Source organism: Glycine soja, chromosome 14, assembly GCF_004193775.1.
Source record: "Glycine soja cultivar W05 chromosome 14, ASM419377v2, whole genome shotgun sequence".
NCBI classification, from domain to species: domain Eukaryota; kingdom Viridiplantae; phylum Streptophyta; class Magnoliopsida; order Fabales; family Fabaceae; genus Glycine; species Glycine soja.
In genome coordinates, this window is record NC_041015.1 from 27,480,892 (window position 1) to 27,499,274 (window position 18,383).

The window sequence follows — 18,383 nt, forward strand, 5'->3', positions numbered from 1 at the left end:
TCGTGGAAGATGCAATGGCGAGCGGTGTCGTATCGGTTTTCGGCATAACAGAGGGAGAGGGAAGAGAGCGAAAATGGGAGCGGGCAAGCGAAACGGGACCTAGTGAAAATGCTTCGTTTCATTTTTATGTTTGCGTTTACATTTTAAAACAAAAATTTTGATTTCCCTCCTGTTTGTGACGCCATTACAGCAGCGTTCGTGACCGTTTGTACTTTCAAAATTTATGTTGGGCTCACCCGCAAACGTGCCACCACCTACCCCCCTTCTCCGACCACCACCTCCCCACCGCACTGCCTCTCCTTCTCCGTCCTCCGACGTGCCACCAACTCCTTTTACACGCGCCTCGGTCACGGAGGCTTCGCCCCCGTCTTCGCCGGCACCCTCATCAAGCTCATGGACTCTGCCACCAACCACCAGGGTCAGCGCGAGTTCCACAACAAACTCTTCTTGGCCTCGAAGCTCCTCTCTCGACACGACATCACCATGTTGCACTTCTCCTCCAGTCAGAAAAGCCTTAAGCTTCAGAACATAATGGCAACCATTCCTCTCTCAAACAAGAAGTGGAAACACCCCTCAAACAAGAAGTGGAAACGCCCCTCAAGGGTTTCAGAGATCGCCAAAGTTTTGCTGGCTGCGGGTGGATGACCACTCATTTAGGGCTTTTAATTTAATTCAATTGAGATAACGGCGGGTTTTTAATAAAAACCGTCATAGTTTTTATGACCAACACACATTCTAAGGAGGTTTTCAATAACCGTCTTAGAATGTGCATCGTAAAATACTTTTATCATAAAATAATTACAAAAATGTCACCGCCTTGTTTTCTAAGGCGGTTCCAAAAGACCCGTCGTAGAATGTCTGTCGTAAAAACACAAGTTTCTAGTAGTGTTACATCCCTCTATCTCTTCCTCCCATCTTATAAATTTATTGCATTGGTCACTTTTCCAGTCCTTTTTTACCATTCTCTCTACACCCAAAATACAAAATGCAGTGTAGTTTTATCGGGTTCAATTCTTTTCCATATACTGCTGACTAATATTTAATTAATAATATATCCCTCGCTTCCAAAGGATGGAGGAAATTTAGGAAGATATACAATTTTCATATGTCCCAATCTAGATTTTCTTAGTCCAACACACGACACACACACATTTTGAAGTTCAAATAACAGCAACATACACTACTAAAAAAAATTATCTTTTACGACGCACATTCTAAGACGATTATTTGGAACCGTCTTAGAATGTTACGCGGTGATAATTTTATAAATATAACATTGTTAAACGAAGACGGTTGTACAAAAATTGTATTAGAAGTTACCGTTCTACGATGGTTTTATAAAAACTGTCTTAGAAAGTTGTTATTCTAAGACGATTTTTACAAAACTGTCTTAGAATTGAATGGTTGTCATTTGCGGGCTTTAAAGCCATTTTTCCTTTTGCTCTCGTGAAACCTAGTGCTCAAACTCACACACTCACAAACCCTAATCACATTCTCTCGCTTCCCCCTCCCTTCAGCCTTGCCTGAATCACACAGTGCCATTTTTTGAAACTACTCGAGGAGATTTGGGTCGTGCTCGACGATAGCAGCCCCGGTCTATCCTCCAACGAGGATGCGGCTGCGGCTGTGGCTGTGGCTGCAAGGCCCAAGACCAAGCCAAAGTCTCGAGGTTATCTTCGATGTGACTAAGGTTTTCGTTCTCCCTAACACCGATGCTGATGAACCCACCAATAACTTTGCTTTAGTGTCTCATCCTCAGGTAGCTAATTTCTTTCTCCTTCTAAAACCCTATTCACTATTCTATTATGCTTTCTCATTTTTATCAAATTGTTCCAAAAATGAGATCATGATATAGTTTTTGTTCTTATCTTGTGCATCATAATCAACATATTCTGAATTTAAGCCATTCTGAGACTGAGAGTTCCAAAGATGATCAACATGCTCCACCACAAATGAACATGTCATGGTCAAGAATACAAACCCAACTAGAAGTGGATCTGGTGGTGGCACCTGGGCTGGACTTATTAGAATACCCATTTTGCTCTTGTGTGCTGAGTGCCACCTCAGCTCACAATTTACCTAGACCGACTTTAGTAGTATGCAATTTGATGGAGCAGGTAAGCTGATGGTCTTTGTTTATGGCAAAACTTTGAATTACTTGTTGTATTTTCAACTGTAAAACTGAATCTAGTGCAAGGATCATTGTATATCATTGTTCTTTTGTTTTTCCTTTTACTATTCTATAGAATAGCAAGGATCATCCTCTATTTACATCTTTGGGATATGACTACTAATGGAATTCTGCTTCCTTCTAGGTAATTGGTGAATGCCATTATGGACAAATTGGTGATGAAGTTGATGCAAAGTATAAAAAGTGAAGAATTCTCAAGATAGGGAGCTTTGTATTGAGTTTTGTCTTCATACAATATTGTACTAGCAGGTCTCTCAAAAGTAGGGAATTGGATTTATGCTAAAAGGAGCTTATGAAATTTTAATTTGTTTTAACACTAGTTAGTTTGTTTCATTCATATTTCAATCAAATGGCAATTTGATAGAGTATATAGTATGGACCTCTGTTTATAGCTAGTTTCTCTTCATTGTAAATTGCAATCTAGAATGTTCCTAAGTCAGTTAATTTGTTAGTGTTCTGGCAGAATGCTAGTTGGTAGTTGCTATAACTGTTAGTGAGTTAGAAGTTTGTTGAACAAAGTTAAATATTTGTATACACAAGAGTTAGAATAGTTTGAATCCAAATCCAAGAATAGAAAAGTGAAAACTAAGTTTTATTTTCCCTAAGATTTTATCTCAGATTCTCTCTCTCTTTCCAGAACTTTAAGATTTTTTTGTGTTGCAGTGGTGGATTCCCTCCTGGGCTTTTAGTAGCTCAAGTCAATCATGTTATGGGGAAACAACAATTACAAAGTAATGGAATTTTACTAAGAAAGGTAAGTTAATCACATAATGGTTTTAATATTGTCTGGTTGGTTCTAAAAACCGATAACTCCCTCTACTACTGCTATATATCTTCCTTCGCATTTCTTCTCTTGTCGGAAGAAACACCGTCTAATTCAAGCATGTCCAATCTTGCATTTACTCAGAAAGCTACTTAATTTCTCTTATTTTGCTTTTTGTTGGTGCAGTTAGGTATTTTGAATGTCATTCAAGCTATGGAACTTGCCCCTGAGCTTGCTTATCCTTTATATATTGCTGCCTCTGTAGATTAGTATGTTGTAGTTCCTGTGTTACTCAAATCATTTTTTAACACTTACTTATTAACTTAGTGATTATATATCCTCTAGGTGTTTCATTTGTGGATGATCTCATGTGTGGCTTCATCAATTAACTCAAGTGAAGAGCCTCTTATTAAGAAAGGCCAAGAGCTTCTAAAGAAGAAGGCCAATGGTACTAATTTAGATTATTTAAATCTGATCAACATATTGTTTTTTCTATTTAATGGTATGTTATTAATGGTTTTGTTAGCATATACACAGATATTTTTTTGTCAATTGATTTTTTCTTCAATTTGTTCACAAACATATGCAAATATATGAAAGTTTCACCTGAATCTTAGATGTGAGCCTGCATGATTTTTTCTTCAATGCTTTATTACTTGCTGCTCCCATTTTTCATAATTAAGGCAATTTCAACACAAATGCTTAAGGGTCTATGCATTGTTTCTGCTCTTGCGTGAAGGTGTAATAAATATAAGACCATTCTTAGTTGTCCACCTAATAACTTAACCTATTAAGAGAGTTGGTCTTTAACATCCACTATATGAGGAGTCACATCACTTTTAGTTCTCTTTTTATGTGCTAACAAGTCTTTCTGAAAAAGTGGAGAGATAAAGTGGGACACAAGCTAACTCCTTTGGTTCATGGTTATTATTTTTTAAAATTATCTAGAGATTGTACTCCATTACATTCCTATTTTTTTTAATGTTTCAAACGGGAATATAATTTTAATTTGTTTTGCGAGTTTCACGTTTATATCTTTCAATTTTCTTGATAAAATTTTTGTTATAAATAATTTAAATACAATACATAAATTCTCATAATAGTATTAAAATAATCCTTTAGAATATAAAAATATAATGTCCTTCTCTGATGTTGAAAATAGAGGCATATCCATCATATCACATGCTTAAAAAAGAGTTCTTTATTTAAACCCCAAAAACCTATGTTCTCATGTACCATTGTGAAGTTTGTTTTGGAGCAGGATAAAGCTTCCTTTATTTGGTTAATTGGTTTAAGTGTTCTTCAAAGTGCTGCATCTTCTTTCATTGGTCGTTCTATAAGGTAATTAGTACAAATCCATCCAAGACCTTATTTTCTTCGATCTTTCACCACTGACTCGTGTTCACGCTGTTGCATGTGAATTTTTTTATTATGTCACTGCTAAAATAAAAGTTTACAATGACAGCTGATCTACGACGGCCATATAACAACTGTCTTAAAAAAATGGACGGTGGCATTTTTGTAATTAAGTGTAATTTTTCAAAGACGGGTGTCTAGTCACACCCATCTTAGATTAATAAACATTCTACATCGGTTATTAACTTTGAACCGTCGTAGAATGTCCATCATTCTACATCGGGTTTTGTTCGAACCGTAGTTGAATCGTTCAAACGCAAACCATTTTTCATCGGTTGTTGTGATAACTGATGTAGAATGTACGGTATTTTACATCGGATGAGCAGTGAATAGTCATAGAATGCAGCCCCTTGCTACATTAGGTGGGCAGCAAACCGTCATAGAATTCAGAATATTCTACATCGGTTATGAGGATAACCGATGTAAAATTATTATTTTTTTGTGCTTTTTCCTGCATTGGCAGCAGAATCTATGAATCAATGCCAATTAATCAATCCATATTGGATGGCATAGAATAGTATAGTTGTATGACTGGGTAGGTAATGCAATATATTTCATTTCATATTGGAAGATCCATACACACGCAAACATGCATGTACATACATTGAAAGTGGAAAGTATCTATGAATCAATGCCAATTAATCATTTAAAATGATGAATATGAAAAAGAAAAGAATGAACTTACAGTGGCACCTTCAAATGCTCCTTGTTCAGACCCAGCCTGTTTGGCATTAAGAATGAGCAGATTCCTCTGTCTTACCTTCCTAAGAAGTTGAGAAAGTACTTGGAAAGGAAGAAAACAAGTAATTACTGCTACAAATTCAATGATCAATCATTTTATACATTTTTATTTTCTAATGATTGATAAGAAAAAGGAACTTCAATGCTTACTTTAATGCTTTGGCCTCTGGAAAGTAGAAAAGAAATTGGGACACCTGTTACTTGAGCCATCTCCATATAATTGTAAATGAACATCAATTTATCCAAAACTTAATAAGGGAGATATACATGCAGCATTAACACAAGCAAAGTATGAAAGGTAGCAACAAAGAGCATCCCTAGATAAAAGAACCAGAATACAAACCTTCAAACAATACACAACAAGGCACCACCTAATTTCTGCGTTTCCATTCTAAAGATCGAATATAATTGAATGATGAACATCCTCTTTCTGCAACATACAAACATGCAACGACTAAGCCAATAAATTGACTGTGAATATAACTTTGAAGAACAAAGACGAGATTCCAGCAAAAGAAGCTGTTTAGAAAATGGTAGGCATATAAATAGGTCACAAATGGAGAAGTGCATAGACAAACATAGGAACATACAGACAATAAATAAAATGACCAATTGAAATGTATATCTATCAAATTACAACTCCATTGCAATCTATTTGAATTTGGATTTGGGCTTAACTCAACCCCAAGCAGAGAAGCTTTACAGGATTTGAACACATTACGTCCAGGTCACAAGGCAATATCCTTAGCATTGTGCCAAGGCACACAAAATAAAGTGGGAAAAAAGTTGCTTGAAATGATGCCAAAAGAATGACTTTACCTGCTAAAAAAGGAAGTGTGATGACACATAACTCAGTGAATAAGAACTTAATTTGTGGTCTCTTTGCATAACTTGTAACTTAGAACATAACAAAGGAACCTATTGAGCAATAAACTCAGTGTGCCGAAGCACAAGGTAGTTAAAGCAAAACAATATGGATAGAAGCTGGAGTAAATCAAACTGAAGTCTCCCTTCTATTGTAACTTCTTTACTTTCCCTGGTCCCATACTACCTACCAAACCATCAATTAAGTATTGATAAGGTAGATAGTCGAATGATTGAAAAGTCAGAAAATAAAAGCATACACAAAGTAATTCACTCAAAAATTGCTAAGAATATACAGTGCAGGAATTACTCTAGAAACCAACTCTCTATTTTCATTTAAGTTGATGAAGCTATACACAACCTACCTACCGACTAGAATACAACTACTAAAAAAATAATGAGAGAAAACATGTATACACTAGAACACTATATCTCTTTACCTTGATGAGAAAGTTGTATCCTTCACTCGAACTCTACTGTTCCTAATACGACCCAAAATTGGAAATTCTGCTATCTTCAGGTTCGCAACTCTCTGAAAAGAAGACAACAACAAATTAAAATATATTAGAACAGTAACCACAATAACTTGCACACAACCTTCTTTTAATAACAAAACCTTACAACTATCAACTCTAACTATTTTAATCTCAAAGTCAAGTCAACACCTTAATAACATATGGCAAGTGAAATTTGCAGATGTTGTATCCAATAATAATATCTGGGTCCACTTCATGAATTAAATCCTACAATAAAAAAAAATCACATCCCATCAAACTATAACCGTAGTAGAGAAAGGATTATAATTCATTCATTAGTTACATTATCAAATTGACTCATGATATTCAAGTTTAAGAAACAAATGCTATAATAACATTAACCAAGTTGTAAGAACTACAAAAACATCATACTATGTGACAAAGCATACAAGATGTCACATACTTACCAAGCATATAATACCTATAGTTTATTTAGGGGGACTGGCGAATCAAATTTGGGGGTTTTCTTCAAATTATTATGCTTAATAAGTCGCAACATGGTTAAACACACAATTGAAATACCCTTCAAGCTAGCAGGACTTCAAATGACATGACATCAACACCAACAATAGGAGAACATGATTTAAGGGTCATCACATAACGAATAAATGACTGTTGTTCTCCTTGTAAAGTAACCAAATTAACAATATGTAAGAAATGAGAATTTTCAGTTAAAAAAATAACAAACTTGTGCTTGAATTTGCAGATGTGAAAATAGAGAACAACGAACTTGGATTACAGGATCATGGGTAGGCTCAGGAAAATGACCTTTACGACCAGCGAACTCAATGTAAAAACTCAACATGCGAAATGGAGACATCTCTGAATATTCCCCTTCTGGAGCATGACTAACCAATTGGGAATACCTATAACACTGTTAAGGGGAGAACAGGAAAATCTAAAGATTTTGGTATTCCTATAACCCATTTATACAGATATTATCACATGAAAGAGGATACAAGCAATCAAACTCTAACTGGCAGTAAGGCAAGGTTTTAACTGTTTTCTTATATTTTCCAACTGGAATTTCAATCCAATTTCTACCAACTATGTTGCAATCAATCATGAAGCGAAGGGCAAAAAGTACATTGCTTTCATAAGTCAAGAAGCTCTTCAATCCCAGACCATACTAGTGTCAACATGCATGACACTAAAATTTAACACTTAACGAACCTAAACTGTATGCCATGGCCATACTATGACAATATCAAGAGTACAACCAATGAGAACCAAGAACGTAGCTTAAACATCACTCAAGTAATTATGGACTTGTCTCACTTTTGATAAGATTATTAATATACTGGAAAATAGAATGTCTACTGAAAATATCTAAGTTTACCACGACAGCTGGCAACCATTGTTGGGATTGCAAGTACAACTTTGAGAAAGGGTTATGAATTGGATTGCTAATAGTACATAATACTCCTTCTCTACAACATTTCAATACGGCGAATGAATTTTCCCACATTACTGTTTCTACTGGCTTCTCTCATCCTTCCCTGAAGCATCACAGGACAGAAAAGATACTAAATTAAAGTAGTTCATAAGTTAAAAAAAAAAATGAAGCTTGTTTCCTTTTCTAAATTAAAAATTGGAAAAAGGAAAGTATTTTTAGATACTAAACTACACACCTCCCATACTTAAAAATACAGTGGCTAGCTAGACGAGTTTCTAAGCAAGAGTGACACAAACCAAAAGGCCAAGACCAAACAACATTTTTTGACACCACCTAGATGACACAAAATAATGTTGACTCGAGTTTAAGCAGTATGGTCTACTCTAATGTCCAAAACAGCATGATAAGGGATTCATGGAAGCTTACCAGCAATTTCCCGCAAAATAATGTTGACTCGACTTTCCAGCAATTTCCTCTACTTAATGAAATACTAAATGTTACTAAATGGAAGCTTACCATAGATTCCACCACACAACTCCATTCTTATTCCCAGACCATTTCAAACTCCATCCTTATTAAATACTTACACATAATCATAATCCAAGTCTTCCACCAAAACAAGCAGATTGATTAGACAGAAAAAGAAAAAAAACAAAAAACAAATAAATAAACCAGTAGTACAACAAAGTATATTAAAGATAAGAACATCATCTACTTGACTCGAGTCTCTAAGAAGCACAAATGAACAAAACCATCCTAATAACTAACCTTGTTAGCTAGCTAGCTAGCTATGCTTGCAAGAAAGAGTTTGATGAAAATGGGAGATATCATGTGGACCCATTCCAGGAGGGCAACAAATGTAGAAATATGGTTCAAACCCATGAACATTGCAACCAACACTGTGTCCTGACAAACAAACAAAATATGTTTATTATGTAATTCCTATAAGGCATTGCAACAATGTGATTGCTCCTGCATGTTCACCTTTATTTCCAAGTATTGGTAGCAAGATTATGCTGACGAAGGTCATAGTCAAATTAAACCCCAAGATTCTAATGCATGTTACGTAGTCACAATCAAATGATCGCAGTATACGACATACCTTCAATAGCTCAAACTGGTTCAAGAGCAAGGAAAAATATCAAAAGGAGGACGTTGGCTTGGCCCATGATACCTTCAATAGACTCGACAAATAAGGCCCCGATTCACACTCTCTTTTTCCTCTTCACACCATCTTGTTTTTTGTTGGTTTTAGTTCTTCATGGGTTAGAGACCACATGTGTCCCCCAACCCATTGAGTCAAAGACTATTCTTGCTTGCAATGCATGGTTGCCGTTAGCACAAAAGAATTTTACAATAAAAAAAATCGAATACGAATTTTCCTATTAAATAGATCATTCTTTCACATGTGAATGCAATGAAATCTTACTCCATTACGTCAATTGTATGGGTTGAATAAATAATACTATAATTATTATTTTATAATACAATTGAATAAATTTCATTTAGATGGACAAGAGTTTAAAAACACAAAAAAAAAACACACACATGGCATGATTTTTTTTAATAAGATGCAAAATAAAAGTAGGTTGCCATGTGAGCGACTCATAATCCATTAGCCATGCAAGCAAAATCTCTAATGGTAGAGTTTGGATTGAGGGACTAAAACAAACTTTTTTTTTTAATTTATAGGGATTAAAAGGATTAATTTTAATTTGAAGGACTAAAAATAAATTTACCCTAAATTTATTTAGTCCATCTAAATGAAATATAGAAAAGAAAGAAATGAGAAGGAAAGAAAGAAAAAGAATGGAAAATAAAATGATTTTATAAAATTTTCCTCTCTTCCTATCTAGTTGTATACAAGGCAAAAGAATATATATATATATATATATATATATATATATATATATATATATATATATATATATATATATATATATATATATATATGTTGGATCAAGTGGTCTCGGAATAATTAAGAAGGGGGGGGGGAGTTGAATTAATTATTAATGAATATTTACTAATTAAAAACTTATCATTCTCAATGTTACTAGATTTAATTAGGCTTTTACTACTAAGTTAAGAAAACAAAGAACAGGAATTGAAACTTAACAAAAGTAAAAGCGAAAATTAAAGTGCACAGTGGAAATTAAAGAGTGTAGGGAAGAAGAAGACAAACACAAGAATTTATACTGGTTCGGCAACAAGCCGTGCCTACATCCAGTCCCTAAGCGACCTGCGGTCCTTGAGATTTCTTTTCAACCTTGTAAAAGCCTTTACAAGCAAAGATCCACAAGGGATGCACCCTTGTTTGTTCTCTTTGAACAACCAAGTGGATGTACCCTCCACTTGAACTGATCCATAAGAGATGTACCCTGTCTTGTTCTCAGTTACAACAACCCAAGTAGATGTACCCTCTACTTGTACCACAAAGGATGTACCCTCTAATGTGTTAAGACAAAGTTCTCTGGCGGTTAGTCCTTTTAAACTTTGTGAAGGGGAAACAAAAGATATCTCAGGCGGTTAGTCCTTTGAAATCTTTTGTTTAAGGGAAAGGGAAGAATCAAAAGAATTCTCAGACTGTGTCATTTTGAATTCTTTGAAAAGGGAGAAGGGAGACACAAAAGAATTCAGGCGGTTAGTCCTTTGTTCTTTTGGAAAAGGGAGAAGAGAGACACAAAAAGAATCTAGGCAGTTAGTCCTTGTCGAATTCTTTTTGGCAAAAGGGAGAAGAGAATAAAAAAGATGAATAACACACTTTTCTTTTCTGTGAAAGAACAAGGTTTGGAAACCAGAAAACTTAGAAAGCTTTTGGCAAAAGAAGAAGAAGAAGAAGTTCAAGAAGATGTTTCAAAAAATTGTGTAAAAAGTTATATCAAGTACCTAAAATGCAAGTCAAGGTCTTGCTTTTATAGACTCTTCATATCTAGTCAAGAAAACCATTGGAAGAGTTATAACCTTGAGAAAATCTTGAGAAAAACCATTGGAAGAGTTACATCTCTTGATTTTTATTCAAAACTTGTCACTGGTAATCGATTACCAAAACCATGTAATCCATTACACAAAGTATTTTATGAAAAGATGTGACTCTTCATAATTGAATTTGAATTTTAACATTTAGATACACTGGTAATCGATTATCAATATATTGTAATCGATTACACCATTTAAAAAACAATTGGAATGTTGCAAATTCAGTTAAAAGCTTTTGAAATCAAACTTTGCCACTGATAATCGATTACAGGAAACTGGTAATCGATTACCAGAGAGTAAAAACTCTGGTAACTTAGAAAATTTTGATAAAAACTCTTTTAAAAAACAAAATTATGCTATGTTTGTTTTTTTTAAAATCTTTTCAATACTTCCCTTGTGAAGTCTTCTTGATTTCTTCTCTTGAATCTTGAAATCAAACTTCTCTTGATTCTTGAATCTTCTTGATTTCTTCTCATGAAACTTGAAATTAATCTTGATTTGGAACTTGTTGACTCAATGTTGAAATCATTCTTTGGGCTTTTTGTCATCATCAAAACTACTTGAATCAACTTGATTCATCATCATGAAGCTTGCTTCTACAATATATATATTACCTGAGGGAATAAGTCTTGAAAACTATATTATTTGATAAAACTATATATTTTATTAAATAACACTATCAATTAAAGATGCTATATAAATACAATTAGTTGGGAATGCTTTTAGATCATAGTGTCATATATAAAAAAATATCATTTGGTGCTATTAATGGTGCATGTGATGTAAGCTCCATTTGAGCTTGTAGGCCTAGGATCTTCTTCATCAATGGATTACTTTGCTTCTTGGAAGATGAATGGCAGCGGAATGGAGAAGGAAGAGAGAGAGGAGACGCCACTTCAAGGAGAAGATGAGTCTAGAAGAAGCTGACCACCATAGGAGGCCATGGATAAGAGCTTGGAGGAAGAAGGAGATGAATGAAAGGAGAGGAAGAGAGGAGCACCAAATTTTGTACTCTAAAAGAACTCTGAAATCTAAAGTTTAATATTCAAATGATCAAAGTTGAAAAAAATGCACACACAAGGCCTCTATTTATAGACTAAGTGTCACACAAAATTGGAGGGAAATTTGAATTTCTATTCAAATTTCACTTGAATTTGAAATTGAATTTGTGGAGCCAAACTTTGGAGCCAAAATTTCACTAATTATGATTAGTGAATTTTAGCTATGGTTCAGCCCACTAATTCAAGATCAAGTCCAAGATTCTCCACTAAGTATGCGTAGGTGAAATGAGGCATGTAAAACATGAAGCACATGCACAAAGTGTGACTATATGATGTGGCAATGGGGTGTAGCAAGCAAATGCTCACCTCCCCCTCTAAAATTTAATTGGATTGGGCTTCTCCCAATTCAATTAAATTTATTTTCCAACACACACAACAAATATTCACTTATTACATGTGAAATTACAAAACTACCCCTAATACAAAAACTAGTCTAGGTGCCCTAAAATACAAGGGCTGAAAAATCCTACATTTCTAGGGTACCTTACCTACATTATGGAGCCCTAAATGCAAGACCCAAAAATAATGAAACCTTAATCTAATATGCACTAAGATAAGTGGGCTCATACTTAGCCCATGGGCCCGAAATTTACCCTAAGGCTCATGAGAACCCTAGGGCCTTCTCTTGCATCTCTGGCCCTATCTTCTTGGAGTCTTCTATCCAATGCCCTTGCGGGGTAGGATTGCATCAGCGTGTTTGGACACTCATTCAACATGCACATAAAGGAATAAAAATAACCTCAAATGTATCTAATATGAAAAGAAACTATACCTGTATTGATTGTGCGTGTGTGGACACTCATTCAATATTTATCAAGTATGCAAGAAATCATGCACCAACTTTGCTAGTGTGATCCCATCACGCACCAACCAAAGCTTAAGAAAAAGATAAAATAGTATAATCCCTTCATAGAGTGCAAAAGCATTAAGTATGCAAGAAATAAAAAATTGGAGCAACAAAGTTTGTCTAATACATATATATTATTTACAATACATTTACTTCAAAAATTGCATTAATTCATTTAACATTATCAGTGTTTGAAAGACTCTTAAAGAGAATTTATAATGTATAAAATGTTTCCTACCTCTCCTTTATGTCTGTAACAACAAGGATATTTTGCAGATAGAAAAGAAGCATGTAAAATTATTGAAAGTAAATGGATTTAAAAAACAAAGATAAAAGTCCATCTCAAACATGTTTTCAACATCTGAAAAGTGGAGAAGAAATTAAAGAGACAAATCCACACAAGTATTTTAAAAATCAAGAGTCTTCTTAATTTAAGGAAGTAGCATGTGAATAAAATAGTCACTCTTGTGAGATATTGATGTCCCAAGTACCTTTCAGATGAACTAAACATTCATCTGTGATCCTTTTAAACGCCAGGCTCAACCTCTTGAAGTTTTTAAGACCTACAGGAAGCTTCTAAGTTCAAAGAACTAATTAGGAAAATTTTAGGCATTGGAATAATAAGCAAATAGGAGTTTCTAAGTTCAAACATAGTCTTTGCCACTTTAGAACCATTTGATTGTGTATTGGACTATTCAAATTTTTAATTTTCCAAATAAAAATGACAGAAAGCTTATGTATTATAGAATGAATTCCAGAACAAACAAAATTGCTGTCTAAATTAAGAATAATTAAAATGAATTGACACTCCAAACGTGCATTTTGATTTCTATCAACTATTCTTCACGGCGAAACACGCAAGTAACAACCAATTTATCGAACGAAACACACAATAAGAAATTTACGAATTATGAACCTCAAGCCTAATTAGTAACCCTAACGCAAAAACACAAAATTTAGGATTCACAGCAAAATCCTAAAACAATACACTCTTACAAAAATCAACAGAATATAGGCATTAATTTGACTCAACTATTCACTCTTAAAAAATATTTCGTTTACCCTAACACAAAAGACAAAACTAACATAAACCCTACCTCGCACGAATTGCACGCATGCTGGTTGGTTCATAACCGGTGTAAGATTGGGTATTGTACTCGAACGCGGAGTCAAGTCAGGTTCCCCGGGGCAGTAGACGCAGATGTTCCTGGTGGTGGCGAAGTGTGGGCACTGGTGTGGCTTCGACCTGAAGGTGACGACGACGATTCCAGAGGCGGTGCGGACGGGCTTGGAAAGGAGCTTGGGGAAGAGCGTCTCGCGCTCGGCGTCGGGGAGCGCCATGATCATCTCCACGAGCTTGGGCACGCGTGAGAGCCGGTACTTGCAGCATGCCATGGACTTGAGCGCGTTTAGGTCCATGTTCTGGCCTTTGTGAGAGAGGTCCACCATGGAGCTCATGATCTCTGCGATGGCGCATACATGACCCTCCTCTTTGCTCAGGCAATGTGCTTCGTAATCGCCCTTGCCCGACACAGTGGATGTCAACTTCGAGGTCCTTCGAGGTTTTGAGCTTCGCGCACGGCGTCGTGGAGAATGCGAGAAATTAAAAAACCAACGTTTTATGCCCAAAACAAATTGAAACCCTAGCTTTTTTTCTATTTTTTAAAAATCAACAAAGATGATTAGGAGTGACACCCGTAGTAGAATTACATCTTCAAATGACCAAAATGCTCGTGTGACATGGCTACAAAGACGGGTGTCGAAGACCGCCGTTGTTATGTTGCCGTTATTTACAAAAATGCCACTGACGTACATTCTACATCAATTCTCTAGAACCGCCTTAGAATGTGCTTCGTAAAAAAAGCTTTTTTTAGTAGTGAGAGAACCATATTTGAAAACACATTATTACATCGCTTCATAAAGAACCGTCTTTGAAAACACTGACTTATTTAAAAGGTACATGCGACTCTCTAACTCGCGCATCTTCTTTGTCACAGGGAGGAAACCTTAAGCCCCAATCCCGCGAAGGTGGAGGAGAAGATGGTACCATTTGAAGAATCACCATCTCTCAAACGGTACCAAGAAGCGGAAACAGAAATAGAAAGGACGTCGCAAAGAAGAATCACCATCATCCTCGGCCGGAGAATGTCATGCTCCTCCGCCGCGTTGCCGCCTCCTCCGCCAGAGCTCTGTTGTTTGTGCCGCCGATTCTGAATCCCACGCAGTATGAGAGTGAGAGTGAGACCATTTTTGGTGCTCTTAATCTGAACTCGTAACTCTTCTGTAATGAAGTTCTCAACATTGTCGACGATGTGCTTGACTAAGCTTTCAATTTCTTTTACCAGTAACACTCCACTCCCTTTCTTCTTTTTCTTTTCTTTTTCCAATTTTTCTAAACATGGTTTTGGAAATTATACGACTCTGTGCTCGCGTGTGCTTTTGTTCAGGGACGCATCCATGAAGCTCAACATCAAAGGCACCCAAATGTCCCACGATCTGAAAAAGGTTAGTTGTAAAGTTCAGTTGTTGTCTATTGACTAAGTTGAAGTAGTGCTGACTGGTTATAATATTATCCTCTTGTCTTAGTTGTTATGGATACTTGTACTAGTTGGATTATGTCTAGATAAATAGAAGCTGAACAATGGGAATGATGTGCAATATCGAGTTATCTTTTTAAATACTAGCCATGTTTTATTTAGATGGATAATATAGGGTTACTGATCTAATCACAACATTTCTTGCATGTTGTATAGTTTATTAGTGTTATGGTTCAAAATCTGAAACTAATTTACAAAAGTAGCAAACAGAGCTACACAACAACAGGTTTGTGTTCCTCTTCCTCATTGAATAGCGCAGACAGAGTCCAGTCCTATGAGCTTTTCACATTCATGAATTTTAAATTTTTTTATTTTATTTGTTGCTTATAATGGGTGTAGATGATGCGTTCCATCAATATATAACTAATTAGATTTACAATAAATAGCCAACCAATATTAACAGTATCATTGCAGTTTGAAAGCTATTGCATTTCTTCAATGAGAGTAAGGCTTGCTTTTAGGAGAGTTGTTCTTTAATAATATTGTTATAAATACAGTCTTTGTACACCGATTATTTATAAGTCCTAACATACTAGTTTTAAACCATGTATTGAAACTCTCTTAGTTGAAAAATTCTGATGATTAGCTAGTATAAGCCTATTGTTGTAAATCGTGTTTGATGATTTACTATGTATAAGCCAAGGCTGGCTTGTATAAAGCATTTTGTCTTATAGGACAGAGATGAGGAAAGACCTTCTCACTTCTAGAATGATGCATTTTGTATAAAGCAATTTGGTTGCTTCTGGGAAGTCTTTTTTTCCCCGTAAGATCATGTAAATTTTGAGCTTGTGCTTCATTGCCTATAATATGGACCTCCTGCAAAAAAAGAAAGTTATTTACATTTTTTGCATCTTTTTTCCATTTATATTTTTTTCAGTTGCTACACTCATTCATTGAGGTTTAGCTGAAGTGCCAATGCACTTTGTATAAATTGTGTTGCTTCCATGTGGTTTACAGGTTCACAAGCATTGGTCAGCTTTATACTTGAGAGAGAACTTCCTTCTGAACCATTTTCATTAGTAGCTGAGGAGGTGAAATTATAAACTCTTACAAATTTCTTGGACATGCAAAGACTCTTCTTTCTTTTCCATGCTTGAGTATAAAATAGCTCAAAAAATTCAATATGGTATGAATTTTGTCTTCTGTGTGTCAAAGTTTCATAAGTTTCTCTTCCTAAAAAATTGGAATGATGTTACAGCATGAAGTTGTTTGTAATATCTCGTGTCATAAATGCATGGAATTTGTCTAGTATTATTAATCTTGATTATTTTCGAAGATTGCAGTTGTCATTCAATATCTTATTTTGATTAGGAAGGACAAAAATAGTGGTTGAAATGCATTTACTATCATTTCAATCAAACATATAACTATAAAGATGATTTTAATTTTGAAAGACATTGTCTAATATCTATTAACTGGCATGGTGAAATTGACTATCTAAAGGACTGCTTGATTGGAGAAACATTTTCTATTTTCATTTTTTTCACTTTTAATTTAAATAATGTCACCTTGTTTTAATTTTATTTCTTATTTTCAAAAGTTTGTACAATAAATAGGAAAAAAAACTTTTTATTATTTGGTGATTTCATTTTCTACAAGGAAACCAAGTGAAAACGTAAAATGAAAATAGAAAACATTTTCTCAAAGCAAATGCCCTTAATTTGTCTAGAACACTTCTGGCTTATGAAAATTGGAATATCTGTTCATGCTAAATGAATATTGTTAATCTATATTTTTGAAGTCATAAAAATTTGATAACATAAAATACTAGTATAGTAATATTTACTTTTATTTCCTTTGCTCATTAAAATAATTAAACATTTGATTGAATAATTCTTTTTCTTCATTAATTTCCTAAATTTACATTCTATATTATTCTTTTTGTTTCACTTGCATGGTTACTGTGCTATCATTGTGTATGTGTCATTGAGTAGCTCATGGTTGTGAGATGACATTATTGGTTATTGTGCTATTATTTCCTTTTTCATATTCTTGTTAGTTTTTCTTTTAGCTCTTTTAGATTTATTCTGCAGACTTACCTTAATGTAACATCACCCTCTGACCTTCGCAATAAAAGTGTGGTGGGGTAAGGGTTCAGTCACCACTGTGAGGCCTTGTCTAACATAAAACCCTTCTTTTTCTATTCTTCTCTGTGTTTATCTTTTCTTCTCCACGAAGCCTATCATTTTTTATTAACCACTGACTTTGTTATTATTATTATTATTGTTGTGGGCCTTTAGGTGAGTTTCTGTAAAAATAAAATAATAAGGAGTTTCTATAAAACTATTTTTAAATGAAATTAATTTTATTGTAATTTATTTTTTATCATAAAAATAAGTTAAAGGTGAATATAATTGTAGCTCATATACTTCAAATTAGTGGCCATCTTTGTGCAGTATCCATTTTTGGCTCATATCCTCATCAAACATTTCACAGACAAATCAAATACTTCTCCTATCTATTTTACAATTTCTTTTACTTTTAATTTTTAAATAGATACAATTTTGGGATGAATTGTTTTGGGGGAAGTAATCTTTTTTCCAAAGATCACTTAAGAAACTCGGAATTCGGAATCCAAAACTAAACTAAACCAATCACACATTAATAATAACATTTAATTATGTCTACATTCTACACACTTATAAAACAATGATGCTCTCTCTCTCTCATTTGATTTACAATGTTCTTTGTTTTAATTTTTTATATTATATTTATAGCTGTATCAGGAGGATATCCATCATCTCTCAATTACCATTTCTTCCTTAAATCTTGCTACACGTAGGTATGCAACAATTTAGTAGCCAATAACTTGACAATAAAGAGTTCAAATAGCAGGTGATTTTTACTTATTTTTAACAATGATTATTTTAATAGTTCATGGATAATATTGTGTGCATTTTTTTTTTGAAATGATGTGATATTTGATCAACATTTAATCATTTGGTCCAAGTTCTTGGTCAAGAATTTAAGAGTGATTGGTTGGTTGCACATCTTA

At 34.6% G+C, this 18,383-nt stretch overlaps 1 pseudogene; it reads right to left on the bottom strand.

Moving 5' to 3' along the window:
• Positions 1-4,579: 4,579 nt before the first annotated feature.
• Positions 4,580-14,240, bottom strand: LOC114383970 (annotated as a pseudogene).
• Between the last annotated feature and the right edge of the window lie 4,143 nt (positions 14,241-18,383).